The sequence below is a fragment of the Phaseolus vulgaris genome, chromosome 7 (genome assembly GCF_051622355.1).
Source record: "Phaseolus vulgaris cultivar YP4 chromosome 7, ASM5162235v1, whole genome shotgun sequence".
NCBI lineage: Eukaryota > Viridiplantae > Streptophyta > Magnoliopsida > Fabales > Fabaceae > Phaseolus > Phaseolus vulgaris.
This window is the reverse complement of record NC_143504.1, coordinates 24,326,659-24,345,777: the sequence shown is the minus strand read 5'-3', so window position 1 is coordinate 24,345,777 and position 19,119 is coordinate 24,326,659. Positions and strand designations below refer to the sequence as shown.

Here is a 19,119-nt window from a genome sequence, read left to right as displayed (position 1 = left end):
TAACTGTTACTTTCAATAATACAAAGAGATAAAGGATCATGTCATGTGATTATATTCTCATTGGAAGAGCTTGATAAATCCTGCAAATAATATCTTTGATTAATTAATTTAGAGAAAACAGTAAGGTCCTTTGTTCTTTTTCTTACCCGGCCTTGCCGGTTGTACATAATCAATACAATAAACTATAAGAATCCAAATTAAACAAACAGAAGAAAAAAAACCGAGGTATGATAAAACTTTCATACAAGTAGTAATATAAATGAAGCTGCTGTTGTGCAGAGAAGGATATACATAACATATCATTGTCCCAGATGGGAAAGGAAGGGGGAGGGTACTAATTAAACAGAAAACTCATGACATGACTCAAGCCTTATTTGATTCTCAGCAAACCCAACAACAGAGAGAGATGAAAAGCCAAGCATCAGACTTGCCTAGAGGGCAGATTTTCTGAAGTCAAATGTCCAGATCAGGTTTCTAGTTCCTTTCTTGTGGCATCATTTGGCCATGGCTCCAACAACAGCAGGAACCCCAGAAGCATATACTTGAAATTGGACAAAAGTGGTGGTGTTCTCAACCTTAATAGCCTCATCGTGATCCTCTTCAGAGGACTAAGGAGGAGGGGGTAAGATGATGATGGGAAAAGAGGTTAGAGTTGCTAGTTTATTCTTACAATCGGTTATATATTTCCCAGAACAGGAGAATGGATGAAACAATACTCTATATTCTATTTAAATACATAAATGCCAAGGCTCTATCTAGTTCACCAATGTCTTGGATTTATTCACTATTTCTTGTACGAATGTTGACAAAGAAGGAATATTCTATTTCTTAAAAATATCTTATATGAATTACAATGGGAATCCGGTGTCACTCGATAAAATAAATTATTAATACTGAAGAATAATATTGTAGTAGTGTGCATAGAGCGTTGAATTGAATGCAGACAAGTGAACTGAGGGGTTTATTTATCTATATGGTGGACCTAACCAGCTGTTTTATCAATTGCAGGTTGATGAACAATCCTAAGCTGATATGAAGCTCTAGTTCTGTATTCTATGTGAAAAATGTAAATATTTGACTTCACATTATTTGAATGAAGTCTCATAAGTGGAAGGGTTTCAATAGTTTATAAGAAGTTTTCGGTTCAAATTATTAAGAAGAAAAGTTTCAAAAAATAAGGAAACTCACTTTATGACAATCAAATTTTCAATCATAGACTTGAACAACTTGGTAATTAGTAATCAGGTTATCTAAGTCTTATGGAAGCATTTGCCAGTTAATGTATGTTATTTATGTTTATAATTTGAGTTGTCACAACAGAATCGGGACACATTTCTATTAATTGTAAAGTAAATGAGTATAATTATGCAACCTTGCATCAATCTTCGTTGTGGAGTAGGTGGTTTTCTCTTTAATGAAAAAGTAAAGCTTTAGATAAAGTATGAACTACGGTTGTTAAGCTTGATAAAGTTGCTGAAGATGATTGTGCCCATGATTTTGGTGGATGCATGCTTTATAGTTTCTTCTATTGTACTCAACCATTAAAATCGAAGTTTAGAAACAAAAAAAATTCTCAACTAACCTGCCCAACTTTCATATTTCTTGCTACAACTGATTCAAGAAATTTTCTATTAGCAGGAAAAGAAAGAGCACAACTTGTCACCTGAGTTACTTCCGGTTCGATTTTATTAAAAGCTCATTTGAAATAATCATAAAAATGACATGAAGTTTGACTTTGTTTGAATTTAATATATATAAAATCTAAATTAAACCAATATTTTTCAGTTTGTTTTAATTTAATTTATAATTTTTTATTTTTATGAAATTGTTGAATATTTTGTAATAAAATTCGTCAAATAAAAAATGTTTTATTTTGTATATTTAATAATATATTTATATTTTCAATTTATTCTTATATTTATACCATTATATAAAGAGTTACATTATTTGATAATCTTCTTTTGTTTCATATTTTAATTGAATAATTTTATCTTATAATAAATAAAAAATAATTAATTAATTAATTTAATAGAAGAAATATTTGAATAACTATTTTTAGTTTAAAATAACTAAATAATTTTTTTTCTTTTAAAAAATAACAGTTACACATTTTAGGTTATATCATCATTATTCATGACAGTTATTTCAATTTTATTTTTAGTAATAATCCACAAATCACGAGTACAAAAAAACTCTTAAACAATGATTCTTAAAGACAATGGTTTTACAATCACAGTCTATCAGCACAGTCTATCAGCACGTAGTCTATACTATTGAGTAATAGACTCTATACTATTGAGTAATAGACTGCGGTTTCAAACTGTCGTTTATAAAGCACATCTAGACAACAATTATTTTGACCAACTGCAGTGTATATGGAAAATCAAATGCGGTCCAAGTATACCTAGAGAAGGGTATAAACGACGGTTTTGGCCAAAACCGTCGTCTATACCTTTCCTCGTGGGACCTTTTCTTTTTCAAATAGTCCTGATATAGATAATAGTTTTGGCCAAAATCGTCGTCTATTAGGTGACTTTTTTTTAAGTTAATTCTATTTTATGCGTTTGCTCCTCTTAATTAACCTGTTCATTTAAAAACCCAGCCAGATACATAATCAGACACATTCTTTCAAACAATCAAATTATATATATTGATAAATATATACTGATATATATTCATATCTATCTAATTCCTATAAATTAAAACCTATATATTATTCATTAGCTATCCTAGAGTTATAGTAATTGACAAAGTATATGGTCCAAACATTTCTCACATAATCTAGTGCTTCCAAAGGTAGTGGTTACCATTCGTAAAAAAATGCATTACAAAATAAGTTCAAATTAGTATTAAGGTACATATACTTTTATCATAAAGAATAATTTAAATATTATTACCTACTCCCAATCTTTTTGAATGTCTACCCTTATAATGGTAACCATGCAATGCATAACGTAGTAGCTACACTCATAGCCTCCCGATTGTTTATTACACTACAATTCTATATAAATTAAAAGTTAATATTAATATTTTGATAAACAATGAAGAGAGGAAGACAAAAATTACAAACCTTTAGGTTCAACCATGTTAGCTTTTGATAATTTGCACTGGATCAACCTCTGAGTATGCTATATCCACACCATTCCTTGATTAATAGAAAAAACCTTGTTAGTACACCTTTACTATATATGTAGGTAAGTTCATAATGGATCGCTTGTTATTATACTTTAACTATTTGCTTGAGATGTGTGGATGGCTTCTTGTGTAGTGAACAAAACCACACAACAATGTTATCAATTATGGATAGTGTTCCGTCCGGTTGACCTGGGACGTCTTCGTGCGCGACCTCAACCGTCAGCTAGGGACTCCTTCCCACTGGTTACCTGTGGATTCCTGCAAAGGAGGACAAAAGGGCGCCCTAGCGGCCGTTTGCACTCCGACGCTCAAGTCAGCCAGCAAGAAACACCAAAAACTATGCACCTCCGTATCGGAGCACCGCGTAGGGTACTTTGAAGGTGGCAAAAAGGAAAACTATGTCTAGTGTATATTTTCTCCCTCTGGCAAAGATCTTTCCCCAGTCCCTTGTACGTAACCTCAAGGCTCGAGCAAGCAACTAGAGAGTTTCTGGAAAATTTTCCAAAAGTTCGAACCCCGTTTCCAACATTCAAAGCGCTATTTAAGCTACTCCCGCATTCAAAGCGCCTTAAAGCGCATTTAATTATAAAACGTAGCGCATTTAAGACGTTTAAAACGCTCGGGAGCATTTATACTACCTTAAACGCTCGAAACGGAAACTGTATTAAATAATTTTAATTACCTTGTACCTGACAAAATGGCGTTTCTATTCTGACCTGGCTGCTGTACACGTGGAGGACCTCACAGCATCGTGACCCCATCTGGGGTCGTTTCTTCGTGTGAGTCCTCCTACCTGGGAGTGCATCTGCGCTAGAGGTGGCTTTTTGGGTGTCAACTCATACCCCCAAACATCTAGTCACTCACTTTGAGAGCGTATCTGCCTTCCTCTCGTACCCTGCACCTGGCTACCCTGGGCGTGACCCTCCTCTTGAGTCGTATCTATCCCAAGGGCGTCTCTGGGGCGGCAGGGGCACTTCACGAGTCAGGCTGCCCTACACTGGCGCTATCACTATGGCCTTGAAGCCACCTTTCTCTTCTCTTTATTACTACCCCGGATTATCGGGATTTGAGGCCTTCCCACGGCGTCGCTCCCTCCATGGTCTTTCCTATCCATGGGTATCGGGAAGCCACACTGTGATCGCCTTGCCTTTGTGACATTTGACCTTGGCGACGCCCTGGTTGGGCGAGGCCTTAATTGGGCGATGCCTTAACTAGGCGACGCCTTGACCTTGGCGACGCTGGCACTTGGCGTCTCTTCACCTAGGCAACGCCTTATGTTGACTTTGACCCAGACGTTGACTTTGACCTTGACTTTGTCAACGCCCGGATATAGGACGGTATAGATAGCACAAGTAACTGCCAATGACTCCTACATCATCCATGAAGATATAGTTAGTAAATATTTAAAACATGAAATACTAATAATTGAAGACTTATAATTGAACTTACTCATTAATATAAGGGAAAAGATATATTTTGTTTTCCTTCTTCAATCAAAGTGTTGGTGATGTATGACTAAGTTTCAGCTTTCTTGTCTCCAATTTGATTAATGAAATAGGGATCCAAGAATCCATAAGCATCTTGATTTCCGTCATTACTAGAAACTACAAAAAAATACCTACATGTTATTAGTTAAAGCATAATCAATAATTTAATATAAAGTAAATTGAAATATAGGTGGAAGATACTTACATCCTAAAATATTGAACGATGGTTATATTGAGCTCCTAGTTTTGACATGCAAACTCTAACACATCCGACATGTATATGTATAGAGGGATGTCATTGTTTCTTCCAAACAAAGTGTCATCCCATGGAACCTCTAGTGCATTTGTACCTGTTAGCAACTAATAATAAAAAGGTTATAGGATCGTCAATGGTAACCAAAAGCTTCTTTTGGAGACTTGGTTTCCGATGAGGTTTCTACAAAATAAAGAACATTTCTATTAATTAAATATAATACATAAATAGAAATTAAAATAATCAAATTATATTCTTACCGGTTGTTTTGAAATATGTACTGGGCAGGAGTTTGGTCTTCGGCCTTGGACTGGTTGAAGCTTGGTTCTCGGATAGGGCAGAGGTCAGCTCGGTTGTGGGCCTTGCATTAAGGCCACGATGCAGGCCCAATTTAACTAATAGGCTCGAAACTCATGATAAAGTTGTTATGCACTAAGAACTAGTTGCATGTACTTATAATAGATAAAGTGCAAAGTAGTTACGTGCGCGTTTGTTGTTTGTTATTATTACGTATAAATTTTTCTGTTGTATGTTTGTTACACGTAAAATACTTGTTGATATTTGTTGTTAACCCTAAAAAGATAGGGAGGTGCATTTGTAACAGAAGGTTGGCCTGCGGTTTAGCACCTGAAGATCATTGGTGCTCGTGGCAGGTAGTTTTTCTGTTAGTGATAAAAGATAAATGTGCCTAGTATATTTTTGGTTAAGATTTTATTCTCTCAGAGTGAGATTGTTGCATATGCGGTTATAAAAGGGGACTTAGACCCCCAGTGAAGGTACGCTGTTTTTGCACACTAAATTGAGAATCAATTATTTTTGTGAGCGCTTACTAACTTGAGCGACGGAGTATAATCAACAGGTAGGGTGCCCTTTGTCACAATGGAGCTACGATTTAGTGCAATAGGGAGACATGAGTCAATACCCAGCTGAGGCAGATCCAATAGAAGGCGTTCAACCTAGTCAACTGGTGGGAGAGTCAACCGACGAGAACATTTGGCGCCCACTGTGGGGCCCGCTAAAACTTGATCCCATCCACATAGTGTTTGAGCTCTTATACGAAGATGAGGAATACTAGACAGGTGCCATCGGGACCAGAAGGAGGTAAGGCTTCTACGCTGCAACAACTTATGGAGACAATCAGAAATCTCCAGAAGGCTAATGATCAGTCCAGACAAGAGTAAGAAAGGCTACGAGAAGAGCTGCGCAAGACCAATGAGATCTGCGTAGAGACTTACAACAACGTGACCGACGTCCCCAATGGGAGCGAGGCTCGGGCTTTCCCGTGAGAGACAACCTTGAGCCTTTCTCACGAGCTATCATGGATGAGCCGGTACCTGCGGATTACGTCGCACTGAAGATCACCTTCACAAGAGTAGAGGATTCCGAGAGCCATCTTACGGCGTTTAATGCCTAGATGATCGTCTCGGGAGGGTCAGATGCAATGCAATGCAAGATGTTCAGGAGTACCTTCACGGGTACGACGATACAATGGTTTAGTAGACTCCCTGAAGACCACATTACTTCTTTTGCCCAGTTCACTAAGCTGTTTCAGAACAGTTTTATGCTAACCAGGTTAAGCCCCTAGAGTTGTATGACCTCTTCAATGTTAGGCAGAAGGAAGGGGAGACGTTGAAAGACTACTTGAATAGATTTTGGGCTCTCACTATGAGACTTCAGACTCACGATGAGAAGGTAATGGTTACTGCCTTCGAGTAGGGGGTTGCGTCGGGACCATTCTGTGATTCCCTTATCAGGAACCCGCTGGAAACTTTTTCCGAAATTAGGCGAAGAGCAGTTGCCCACATCAACGCAAAGGAAGCAGTGGTGGCAAGAAACAATGGTTTGTATTCTCAGCCAGCTAAGTCGAAGGAGACTAATAAGGCTTCTTGGCCATTGAGGGTCCATGAGACCTCAACCAGGAAGAAGGCATAGATGAGACACACACCTTACAGGAAAGGCGACTCCAAGACGAGGTTCCCCCAAAAGGGCCGTGATGACAAGAGTTTGGTGGCGAGAAAAGATATTTGGTGTGAATTCCATAAGGGATACGCACATCGAACGGTGTATGGCTTTAGGCTACCAGTTGGCTGAGTTACTGAAGGGTGGTTTCTTAAAGGAGTACCTTGAGGCGGACCAAGGAGAACCTCAGGGGAAAGATGCATTGAGAGATCCATCACATGAGGCACCAGTGCAAGCTGAGTTGAACAGCATCTCAGGTGGATTCTTTGGGGGACGCAACTCTGCTACCAAGGGCAAGCGGTATGTAAGATTCGTGATGACATTAGAGGAAAGGGACCATAACGATACGCCAGACCCAGATCTTTGTTTCTCGAAAGCTGATTTGATATGAGTGGTCCCTCATGACAATGACCAGTCGTGATATCCATTGTTATGGTGGGAAGAAAGGTACACCAGGTTCTCATCGACCAAGCGAGCTCGGTTGACGTAATGTTTTGGTCAACGTTCGTCAATTTGCGGCTGTTCTTGTCGGTTTACCTAGCCGTGTCGTTGACTTCAAAGGAAGACGGTAGCTCCTCCTATTTCTGGTGGTTACTGTGCTCTCGTCGAGGTGGTGAAGAGCAACTCCGTTGAAACAGAGGGGGCCCTCCCTACCTGTTGATTGCACTCCGACGATCAAGTCAGTACTGGGCTAAGAAACTGATAGCTTGAGCTCTTCATCTTTGCATTTTTGATGTGGAATTAGCGGAAGCATCCATGGATTGTGGTGGAATAAGGCTCTCCTAAGAGTTGTGTAAGCCTTAGAGGTGCAGGAAGAGAGAGAGTGAGAGAGGTTCGGCCAACTCTCTTTGAGGTGCAGTTTTGGAAGATTAAGACCTAAATCCTAAGAGATTTTAGGCAAGGGAGTAAGAATGGCACATTTTGGCAGCATTTCATTACTCAAAATAATCTTGAGAATACATGAGGAAGGCTCCTCCTTATATAGGTTTGGAGGACCGGAAATGAAGAGTCAAAGACAATGGAATGCTAGCCAAATGAAATGCAAATGTGACGCCTAAAGAGTCACATGGCAAGCGTGAGCCAAAGTGATTTTTCAAGCGCACACTAGGTAACTTAGGTTGGTTTTTAAGAACCAAAATTCATCCTAATTACATTTTACAAAAGAAAATTCCTATACTACTTTGACAAGAATTTAAAGACTATGCTACGCTTGATTTTGGACCTCTTGGAACATGTAAAGGTAAGTTTCTCTGCCATCAGTGGCAGTGTCCCAATCTTCATCAAGCCTTTTAGCCATTGCCCTTGTAGTTGGCCCAATATGTCTTTGTGTTTGGCCTTCCTTTGAAGTAGTGCTTGACCCTCTTCCATCATCCCCTCCCCCTAGGAAAGGATTTGTCCTCAAATCCAAATCGTCTTCTTCTTCATTGGTCCCTACGAAAGGAGATAAATCAATCACATTAAAGGTATCATGTACTCCATATTCAATAGGTAAATCCAATTTGTAAGCATTATTATTGACTTTCTTGAGGACTTGAAAGGGTCCATCACCACGGGGACTAAGTTTGGACTTTCTCTTAGTAGGAAATCTATCCTTTCTAAGATGGAGCCAAACTAAGTCTCCCTCCTCAAAAATTATTTCTCTCTTCCCCTTATTGTTGATTTGGCATACTTCTCATTTTGTTGTTGTATTTGTATTTTAACCTTCTCATGTAATTTCTTAACAAATTTGGCTTTGATAGCTCCTTCCTTATGCACAAATACTTGTGGATTAGGAAGGGGTAACAAATCCAAAGGAGTAAGAGGGTTAAATCCATATACAACTTCAAAAGGAGAAGCATTAGTAGTTTTGTGAACTACTCTATTGTAAACAAACTCAATATGGGGAAGGTACTCATCCCAAGATTTGTGATTATCCTTCATGATTGCCCTAAGCATAGTACCAAGAGATCTATTGACTACTTCGGTTTGGCCATCCGTTTGAGGATGACAAGATGTTGAAAATTGTAGTCTTGTGCCAAGTTTTCCCCAAAGGGTTTTTCAAAAATGGCTTATAAATTTTGGATCTCTATCGGATACTCTACTTCTTGGAAAACCATGAAGTCTCACCACTTCTCTAAAGAAGAGTCTAGAAATGTTTTGAGCATCATCCACTTTGTGGCAAGGAATAAAATGTGATATTTTACTAAAGCGATCCACTACCACAAAGATGGAATCATGACCTCTTGCAGTCCTAGGAAGTCCTAAGATGAAATCCATGCTAATATCTTCCCAAGGAGCATTTGCAATCGGTAAAGGGGTATAGTCCATGAGGCATTGTTATAGATTTTGCTTTTAAACATGAAATACATCTAGAACAATGTCTTTGGACATCCTTTCTCATGTGTGGCCAATAAAATTTTCCTTTTAAAAGATCAAGAGTTTTGTCAACTCCAAAATGACCCATGAGACCCCTTTCATGTGATTCTTTTACAAGAATTTTTCTATGTGTACCTTGGGGAATACAAAGTTTTCCTTCTTTAAAAAGATACCCCTCGGTCACATAGTAACCTTCTTGTGCTCTATAAACATTTAGCAAAGATAGATGCAAAGTCTTGGTCTTCTTGATAAAGTTCTTTCATGTTGTCAAATCCGAGAATTTGAGCACCAAGTTTTGAAAAGAGCACATGTCTCCTTGCGAGAGCATCCACCACTATATTTGTGCTTCCCTTATTGTATTTGATGACATAAGGAAATTGTTCAAGAAATTCCATCCACTTTGCATGACTTTTATTGAGCTTGTGTTGGCCTTTCAAATATTTTAAAGACTCATGGTCACTATGAATAACAAATTCTTTTGAAACAAGATAGTGTTCCCAAGTCTTTAAGGCCCTCACAAGTGCATAGAGCTCTTTGTCATAGGTGGGGTAGTTAAGGGTGGCTCCATGAAGTTTTTCACTAAAATAAGCAATTGGATGCCCACCTTGTAACAAAACCGCACCTATGCCAACCCCCGATGCATCACATTCTAACTCAAAAGTTTTAGCAAAATTTGGTAGAGCTAGAATGGGTGCATTGGTAAGTTGAGCCTTTAGCCTTTGAAAGGCTTGTTCATGCTTTTCATTCCAACAAAATGTAATATCTTTCTTTACAAGCTCATTAAGAGGTGAAGCTATGCTTGAAAAATTTGGCACAAAGCGTCTATAGAAGCTAGCTAAACCATGAAAACTTCTAACATCACTTACATTTTGTGGAGTTGGCCACTCTTGGATGGCTTTGATTTTTTCGGGGTCAACATGTACCCCCTTTTTGTTTACTATAAAGCCTAGAAAAACTATGCTATCTACACAAAAAGTATATTTATCTCTATTTGCAAACAAACTATTATTCCTAAGTACTAGAAAAACATCCCTAAGGTGGCTTAGGTGATCTTCTAGGTTTTTACTATACACTAAGATATCATCAAAATATACTACTACATATTTACCTATACAATCTCTCAAGGCATTAGCCTCATGAATGTACTAGGTGCGTTAGTGAGACCAAAAGGCATCACCAACCATTCATATAATCCAAACTTGGTTTTAAAAGCGGTTTTCCACTCATCACCCTCCTTGATTCGAATTTGGTGATACCCACTTTTAAGATCAATTTTAGAAAATATGATTGACCCATGTAGTTCATCAAGCATGTCATCAAGCCTTGGGATTGGATGCCTATACTTGATGGTGATGTTGTTGATTGCTCTACAATCACAACACATTCTCCATTTTCCATTCTTTTTGGGCACCAACAAGACAGGTACAACACAAAGGCTTAAGCTCTTTTGAACCCAACCCTTCTCCAACAAATCTTGAACTAGAGACTCTATCTCCTTTGTTTCCTCGGGGTTAGTTCTATATGCTGGCCTATTTGGTAGGCTTTCCCCCGGAATCAAGTCAATTTGATGTTCTATACCTCTAAAAGGAGGAAGTCCTATGGGTCCCTCTTTAGAGAATATATCATGAAATTCACTTAAAAGGTTTTTAACTTGAGGAGGTAGAATCATAGTTTCAAGGTTTGTGGCAGTGCATGTAAGTGTTCCTTTACAAAAGATAAGGCTAGGTTGTTCAACAAGAAGCATATTTTCAAAGGTGTTTTCAAAAGGTTTGTCTTGTTGAATAACCTTGTGTGAGGGAACACTCTTCTCCCACGCCTTCTTATCCCTAAGGATTTTCTCTTTTTCTATTTTTGTTTTTTTTTCTCCTCATCCCTCTTATGTTTCATTTGTATTTGATTGCTTACCACTTGAGAATGTGGTAAAGGATTAAGTACAAACTTTTTTTGCTTATGGGTGAAGGAAATCTCGTTAGTTAGACCATTGTGCAAGGTTTTCTTCTCAAATTGCCATGGTCTACCTTATAAGATGTGGCAAGCTTCCATAGGTACTACATCACATAAAACTTTGTCTTTGTAGTTACCTATAGAAAACTTGACTTCCACTTGTTTATCTACACTTAGTTCCCCATTCTCATTGATCCATTGTAATTTGTAAGGTTTAGGATGAGAAACTACTTGTAGACTTAACTTTTCAACCATCCTAGTGCTACAACAATTGCAACATGAACCACTATCCACAATGAGAGAACATATGTTTTCTAAAACTTTGCATCTTGTGTGAAAGATGTTCTCTCTTTGTGTTTCTATGGTTGCACTAGGTTGGTTATTGAGGGTTCTTCTAATCATCAATAATTCCCTCTCTAAAGGATTTACTCTTTCATCATCTCCCCCTTCTTCTTCTTTTTCACTATGTTCATCCTCAACACTAGTGTATTCATCTATTCCTTTTAAGAACAAAGATCTTTGGTTTGGACATTGTGCTTGCACATGTCCTCTTCCAAAGCATTTAAAACATTTGGTGTCCCTAGCACGAATGGGTGGAGTGAAGGTATCCTTTACTAAGGGTTTGGTAGTTTCTTTTGGTTTCTCTTTGGATGCGCTACCCTCCCTTTTAAAATCTCTCTTGGAATAGGAGTTAGGATATGAACCTACTCTTTGACTTGAAGCTTTTCTTAAATTTTGTTGTTCAACTTTAATACAAAGTTGAACCAAATCATTCAAGTCTTGTTAAGGTAGAAGTTCAACCCTATCTCTTATCTCAAGATTGAGCCCACTTAGGAATCTAGCTATGGTGGTGGTTTCATCCTCCCAAATGGAGGCTCTCATCATGTATAGCTCCATCTTTTGCCTATACTGCTCTACACTCATATTTCTTTGTTGGAGTCTTTGGAGCTTGTCCAAAAACTTCCTATTGTAGTAGGAAGGTATATGGCGGCGTCTTAGAGCTCCCCTAAGGTCATTCCAATACTCTATGGGAGGCTCCCTATGAAGACGCCTATCTCTTTCTAAAGATGTCCACCAATACATAGCATTTCCTTGAAAACTAAGAGTGGCTAGGGGCACTTTTCTTTCTTCACTCATTCTATGGCAAGCAAAAAGTTATTCTACCTTCATTTCCCAATCTAAGTATACTTGTACATCTTCTTTTCCATGGAAATGGGGTAGGTCTACCCTAACCTCTCTTGGGCTTTCTTGTTCTCTTCTTCTATTCCTCCTAGGGGGTGGTTGATAATACTCATTTATTCTAAGGCTTCCCTTCCCAAGTGAATCATGATCTTTAGAGCTAGATGCATGATAATCTATTTTTATTTTATTTTTGAGAATTCTCATCCTTTGCTTTAGTCAATTCATTAATTTTGGCCTCATTCTCCAATTTTCTATATGAAAGTAATTGAAAGTCCTTGACAAGTTGTTTTAAAAGAGATTTAATGGACTTCATTTCACTTTCATTAGATTTAGAGGAGTGAGAAGACATGACTAAAACTTTGTGTTTAAAAGTATTTTACTTCAAGAAAGAAGAGGAAAGTTAGTGAAGGTAGCTTTCAAGGTAAGAGAGGTGAGTCACTAAGGACTTCTTAAGTACCAAGTCTTGCCTTCGCCAAAAACTATCCCTAAAAAACTTCACACAATTCTTTTTCTAAGTAAATTACTTAGAACACAATGAGGAATGAAAAATCAAATTTTATGCAAGGAAAAACAATGCAAAGCTATTTAACAAATAAAGCAATTTATCAAAGCTTTAAACAAAAGATAAATGTAAGCAATTTTAAGCAAAGCTAAGCAAAGATTAACGTAAAACAATCTAGCTAACACAATTAACAATTGCTAATCTATAAAGTTTAAACTAGTCGCTCCCTAGGTGAGGCTTCTTAAACACTTTGAACCTTTGAAGACACACTCACTGTCTAATCGTAATTAATCCACTAATTAACAAAAGTGAAATGTAATTACAACTCAAGAAATGAAAAGAAATTGAATTGCACAAATTTAATTTCAGCTTGCTAATCTATGCACTCTTTTGGCTTGTTTTTGCTCTTCTTTGTTGTGCCCTTCAAAGTGTATGGTTTGTTTTTGGTATTTGTATTTGCTGCTGCTCCTTGCCTTGAACCTCCTATGATTTAAGCAATTACATTCTCCAAAACAGTACCTACTAAGTAGAGTTAGACTCTCCTCAAGTCAATTTCCACTTAACAAGCACCAATTAAAATTTATCCACCAACAATATAGAGGTCAAGAAAAGAAAGCAAGAAACAATTAAATTTTAAAAACAGCACCACAACAATTGGATTTAATGATATGACACAACTAGAAAGAGTTCAGAATGATATTGGACAAGCAAAGCAAAAAAATAGGCACTCAACAAAGGTTGGCACATGTACCGCCCTGATGGTCGGAAGTGATGACGTGGCATCAAGCTATTGTATAGGCGTGTTGATGGGACACCTGGCTGGCAGAAGGGAAGGAAGTTGGGGGGCTCGTGTAGTCGCCAGTTATTAAGTTGGCGTGCTCCGATCTCCAGCATACCTGAACCGGCGGTCACCGGGTTGAAGATGAAGTCGCCAGATGTGAACCCAGGCGACCAAGTGATTAGAGATCGCCGAAAGAAGGACATCGCCGAAGATGAAGGCAGATGGTCATTTCCCAGTTGGCCAGAGGATGAGCTCGGGAGATAGCACACCTGAACATACACGGTGAAGCAGGTAGGGCAGATCATGAAGGCGGCCGGCGAGACCACAGGGAAGGTATGTACGAAGGCACCCGAACTCGCCACCCAGAAGAGATCACGCTCCAAGGCAACTATGCACTGGGTTGTGTCATGCATAAGTAACTTAGCCAAAACTCTGAAGAGTAAGAAGTGGCGCCCAAGTCAAGGATGCTCCAGATGATGGCACGTGTACAGCTGGATGCGAGCCACGTGTCCAGATGTGTAACTGCCAGGAGAGAGAAAGTGCCCAGGTATATAAGAGTTTCCAACGAACTTCTGAGGTACACACGCGTTTAGATTACTTCTTTACAATTGCGAGAACAAGAGTACGCTGAGAGAGAACTTGTCACGGTTCCTAAGAGTTCTTGAGTTTACTCTTAAGTAATTGGTGGTTCAGTCGCTGACTTGGGCGTCGGAGCGTGATCGGCCGCAGCGACGCCGTTCTGTCTTTTGCAGGTTCTTGAGGTGGATCGCGGCGAAGGACGGAGGCTAACACGGCGCAGAAGTCGATCCAAGTTTGACGAGGCAAAGCTCCAGCGTTTCGGTCAACAGGCAGGATCAACACACAAAAGGAACCTAAAGAAAGGCCCTAGAATTGATTTGAAAAACCAAAACAGCACTACTGGAAAAAATGAGGTTCAGAAAGTGTGACTTAAAATATTTATGTTGAGCTGGCTATTTTGAATTTGCTTTTGAAAATTTAAACACAAACGATTCAGAATCTTGGCAAACTTTTGGTTTTGGAATCATACCAAAAACATGCACCAATTAATTGTGATAAAGTTTTCAAATTCACTGTCCAATTACCGTAAATTTTTAGCGCCAGAATGCACATTTTTTTTGTGTGATTTATCTTTTTTTTTCTATTTTTCCTTTTTAACTAATTCTTTTTTTCTTCTTTTGCGTACACATCAAACCACTGAAATCCAGAATCTCAGAATTTTTCTTCAACGCATTTAATTTTCATAACACAAAATAGCCAGTACAAAATTTGTAAAAACAGAGGAATCCTAATTCTGAAAAAAAAAACAGAAAGAGAAACTTCAAAAACACAATGGAGTGAATGTTATAGGAATTTGTATGGATCTATCATACATATATGAACTCAAACTAAATGGAAAAATACACCAAAGGAACAAATCAAGTCAGAATTCAAATTAAACACTCAATTCAAAACAAGAAACAAATGAATCAAGAAAAGTACTACTAAGATTTGTTGACATTCTTGGAATTACATGACTAGACAAAACATATAGATTTAGAAAATAAAATGACTCAAGAACATCATATTGCATCGAACAAAAAAAATTCAAACAAGGTGCTCAAGAACAATTTGAACAATTTCTACAGATTGAAATGCTTAGAATAGCATCTAAATCAAATTAAAAATGTAAAAATAGCAAGAAACACCAAAACTATGCACCTCCGTATCGGAGCATCGTGAATGACACTCTGAAGGTGGTCAAAGGAAATTGTCTCTAGTGTCTATTTTCTCCCTCTGGCAAACAACCTCCTCTCTCTCTAGTCCCTTGTCCGTAATCCTCGAGCAAGCAACTAGAGTGTATTCTGGGAAAGTCTGCCAAAAGTTCGAACCCCGTTTCCAACATTCAAAGTGCTATTTAAGCTACTCCAGCATTCAAAGCGCCTTAAAGCGCATTTAATTATAAAACGTAGCGCATTTAAGACGTTTAAACCGCTTGGGAGCATTTATAGTACCTTAAATGCTCGAAACGGAAACTTTATTAATTAACTTTAATTACCTTGTATCTGACAAAATGGTGTTTCTAATCTGACTTGGCTGCTGTACACGTGGAGGCCCTCACAGCGTCGTGATCCCATCCGAGGGTATCTCCTCGTGTGAGTTCTCCTACCTGGGAGTGCATATGCGCTAGGGGTGACTCTTTGGGTGCCAACTCATGCCCCCAAACATCTAGTCACTCACTTTGAGAGCGTATCTACCTTCCTCTCGTACCCTGCACCTGGCTACCCTGGGCGTGACCCTCCTCCTGAGTCGTATCTGTCCCAAGGGCGTCTCTGGGGCGGCAGGGGCACTTCACGAGTCAGGTTGCTCTACAGTGGCGCTATCACTATGGCCTTGAAGCCACCTTTCTCTTCTCTTCATTACTACCCCGGATTTGAGGGATTTGAGGCCTTCCCACGGTGTCGCTCCCTCCATGGTCTTTCCTACCCATGGGTATCGGAGAGTGACACTGTGATTGCCTTGCTTTTGTGACACTTGGCCTTGGCGACGCCCTAGCTGGGCGATGCCTTGACTTGGCGATGCCTTCACCTAGGCGACGCCTTACCTTGGCGACGCTTCCTTTCGGCGACGCCCTGCCTCGGCGATGCTTGCACTTGGCGTCTCCTCACCTAGGCGGCGCCTTATGTTGACTTTGACCCCGACGTTGACTTTGACCTTGACTTTGTCCACGCCCGAATACGGGACGGTACAAAAACATTAAAACAGTTTTTCAGAATATATCTAAGAATATGGTTTGTTATCAAATCTTAACAAACTCTTAATTGCATTTAAAGTTGATTGGTCAAAGCATTTAATGACTGCAGCGTATTCAGTTAAAGCATTTAAAGCTCAGTCAAAGAAAACAGTTTTTCTGTTATGGTTTTAAAACAAACAATCGATTGTTTCCTCGAATCAATCGGTTGTTTTGTTACTTAACAAAATACACCATTCAAAAACAGTTTTCAAACTTTCTCAAAACACCTAAGTGTAAACAATCGGTTGTTTCGACCAAACAATCGGTTGTTTCAACTTAGTTTGAAAAACATTTTGCTTTGATAAAATTGAGATGCTAATTGCTTTGAGATTTAATCTAAGGGTTGATTACAACATTGAACTACCCCAGAACAAAGCTTAAACCAGCACAGCAGCATCAAGCAAAGCAGAGGCTTCATCATCATGCAAAGGATTTGGATTCTTCAAAACATTGAACACCACTTGGTTCAACAGAAGGCTTCTCCTTATATAGGTTTGGAGGACCGGAAATGAAGAGTCAATGACAATGGAATGCTAGCCAAATGAAATGCAAATGTGACGCCTAAAGAGTCACATGGCAAGCGTGACCAAAATGATGTTTCAAGTGCACACTAGGTGACCGACCTAAGTTAGATAGAAGGTTCTAGTAACCTTAATCTAACTTAGGTTGGTTTTTAAGAACCAAAATTCATCCTAATTACATTTTACAAAAGAAAATTCCTATACTACTTTGACAAGAATTTAAAGACTATGCTACGCTTGATTTTGGACCTCTTGGAACATGTAAAGGTAAGTTTCTCTGCCATCAGTGGCAGTGTCCCAATCTTCATCAAGCCTTTTAGCCATTGCCCTTGTAGTTGGCCCAATATGTCTTTGTGTTTGGCCTTCCTTTGAAGTGGTGCTTGGCCCTCTTCCATCAGAAACAATGAGTAAGTAAAACAGTTCAGTCTTAGAAACGGCGTACCTTTACCAGGGACCTAAACTCCCTTTTTTAGGCTTTTTTTAGGTTAACTTCCCTGTCCCACTAGAACCTGTCTTCTAGTGAAATTAGGGTTAATAGAAAGACATCCTGTCGCGTTGTCATGCAATCTTTAACACAACAACGACGCGAAACCTTCCTCTTCTGGAGTGCAAAGTCTAACAGTATGACCGCCAGGGTACCAACTCATGTACCAGCACTGTGTGCTCATCTGTTATGTGGGTGCCCTTATTTTTCACGTACCATCCATGCAACTTTCCTTGGAAGCCCTAACACTTGTGGGCTTAGGCGCTTCCAAGGAATACTTACTTGTGCTAGACCTGCATGTACTATACATATCACATGCATGAACCCTCCCGTGATTTAGGTCTTTCTCATATCTAGGTGTCAGCTTATTCTATTTCTGGGGCCTCGCTTACGTCGCCCATTATCGCGACCAGACCACCGATGTCTGATGTCTGATGTCAATGTCTGATGCTGATGTCTAATGTCGATGTCTGAGATCTGGCCAGTACACAAGTCCCCCAGGCTCGAGCTGGAACTTGTTTCAGCGAAGAAGCTAAGTGACCGCCTATGGCGACCTACGTGGAGAATGAGTGACAGGACGTGCATAGTGCACTGAAGTGACGTTTCACCACACTTTTTTATCAGCGTACACGTGGCTAGATTAGCGGTTGAGACTCGTTGCCACTTGCGCTTCCCCTTATATGTTAAACCCTTCGACTCTCACGCTCCTTTCACTGTTTCATTACTTCTCTTAAGCATCTTTCAAACATTTCTACCTCTCAAACACTTTGTCTTCTTCCCCAATCACTTCAAATCCCTGAAGCATAATCACTCCAAGGTATGTTTTTTTATTCCATCATCGTCTTTGTTTTATCATTCCAATGCTCTTCATATACTTTGACTGTTCTGGGACTGTTTATTTTTTCGCATTTTACGATCGTTGTTCTTTGGGTTTCTGCTTATTTGTTTTTTCCTCTGATGTTCACACATTTCTTCCTCTGAACTTTGCGTTTTTTTTTCTTCTTCTTCTTTGTTCTAGCTCTTCTCCATAAGATGGATCAAACAAACCCACCTTTTCCCCTCCCTGACTACAAATCCTTATATCATTGGGCACCTGGTAACCTTTTAGAGGAATCCTCTAGCTTTACCACCCATGAGAGTATAATGACATATAGGAAGAGCGAGACTTGGCATAAGTCTCGTGTCTTTAGGTAGGAGCATGACAAATTCGTGAAGGTTGTGCCTTGTAGGGTAGGTGAACCCGTCTACTGTGATGAGTCCTCGGACTCGGAGGGACCCTTTTGCTTTATCTATTCAACCGTCTTCAAAAGACTCTCCCTTCGCTTGCCCTTTACCAATTTTGAGCGAGCCCTTCTTACCGAGGTCAATGTCGCCCCCGCTCAACTGCACCCCACCAGCTGGGCGTTTGTTAGGACCTTTTCCATTTTATGCACCCACTTTGGCCATCCGCCGTCTGTGGACGTGTTCCTGTACTTCTTTGAAGCCAAAAGCCCAGGTAAGAAGCCGTGAGTGAGCTTCAATGGGGTCGCTGGAAGAGTATTGCTGACCCTCTTCCAACAATCGTACAAGGGCTTCAAATGGAAGTTCTTCAAGATTCGTTGCAGCAAACACGATCCTACCTTCTTGGACGGGTTTCCTCTTTATTGGGTAGAGGAACCTAGGCTCAAGAAACCCAGATTCCTCAAGGACTTACCCTTGCGAGAACGAGAGGTGTGCAACTTCTTC

The 19,119-nt window shown here is 39.4% G+C and overlaps 1 pseudogene; it reads right to left on the bottom strand.

Moving 5' to 3' along the window:
• Positions 1 to 8,038: 8,038 nt before the first annotated feature.
• The window catches only part of LOC150025844 (uncharacterized), a 29,477-nt pseudogene continuing 18,396 nt past the window's right edge, over positions 8,039 to 19,119 (bottom strand).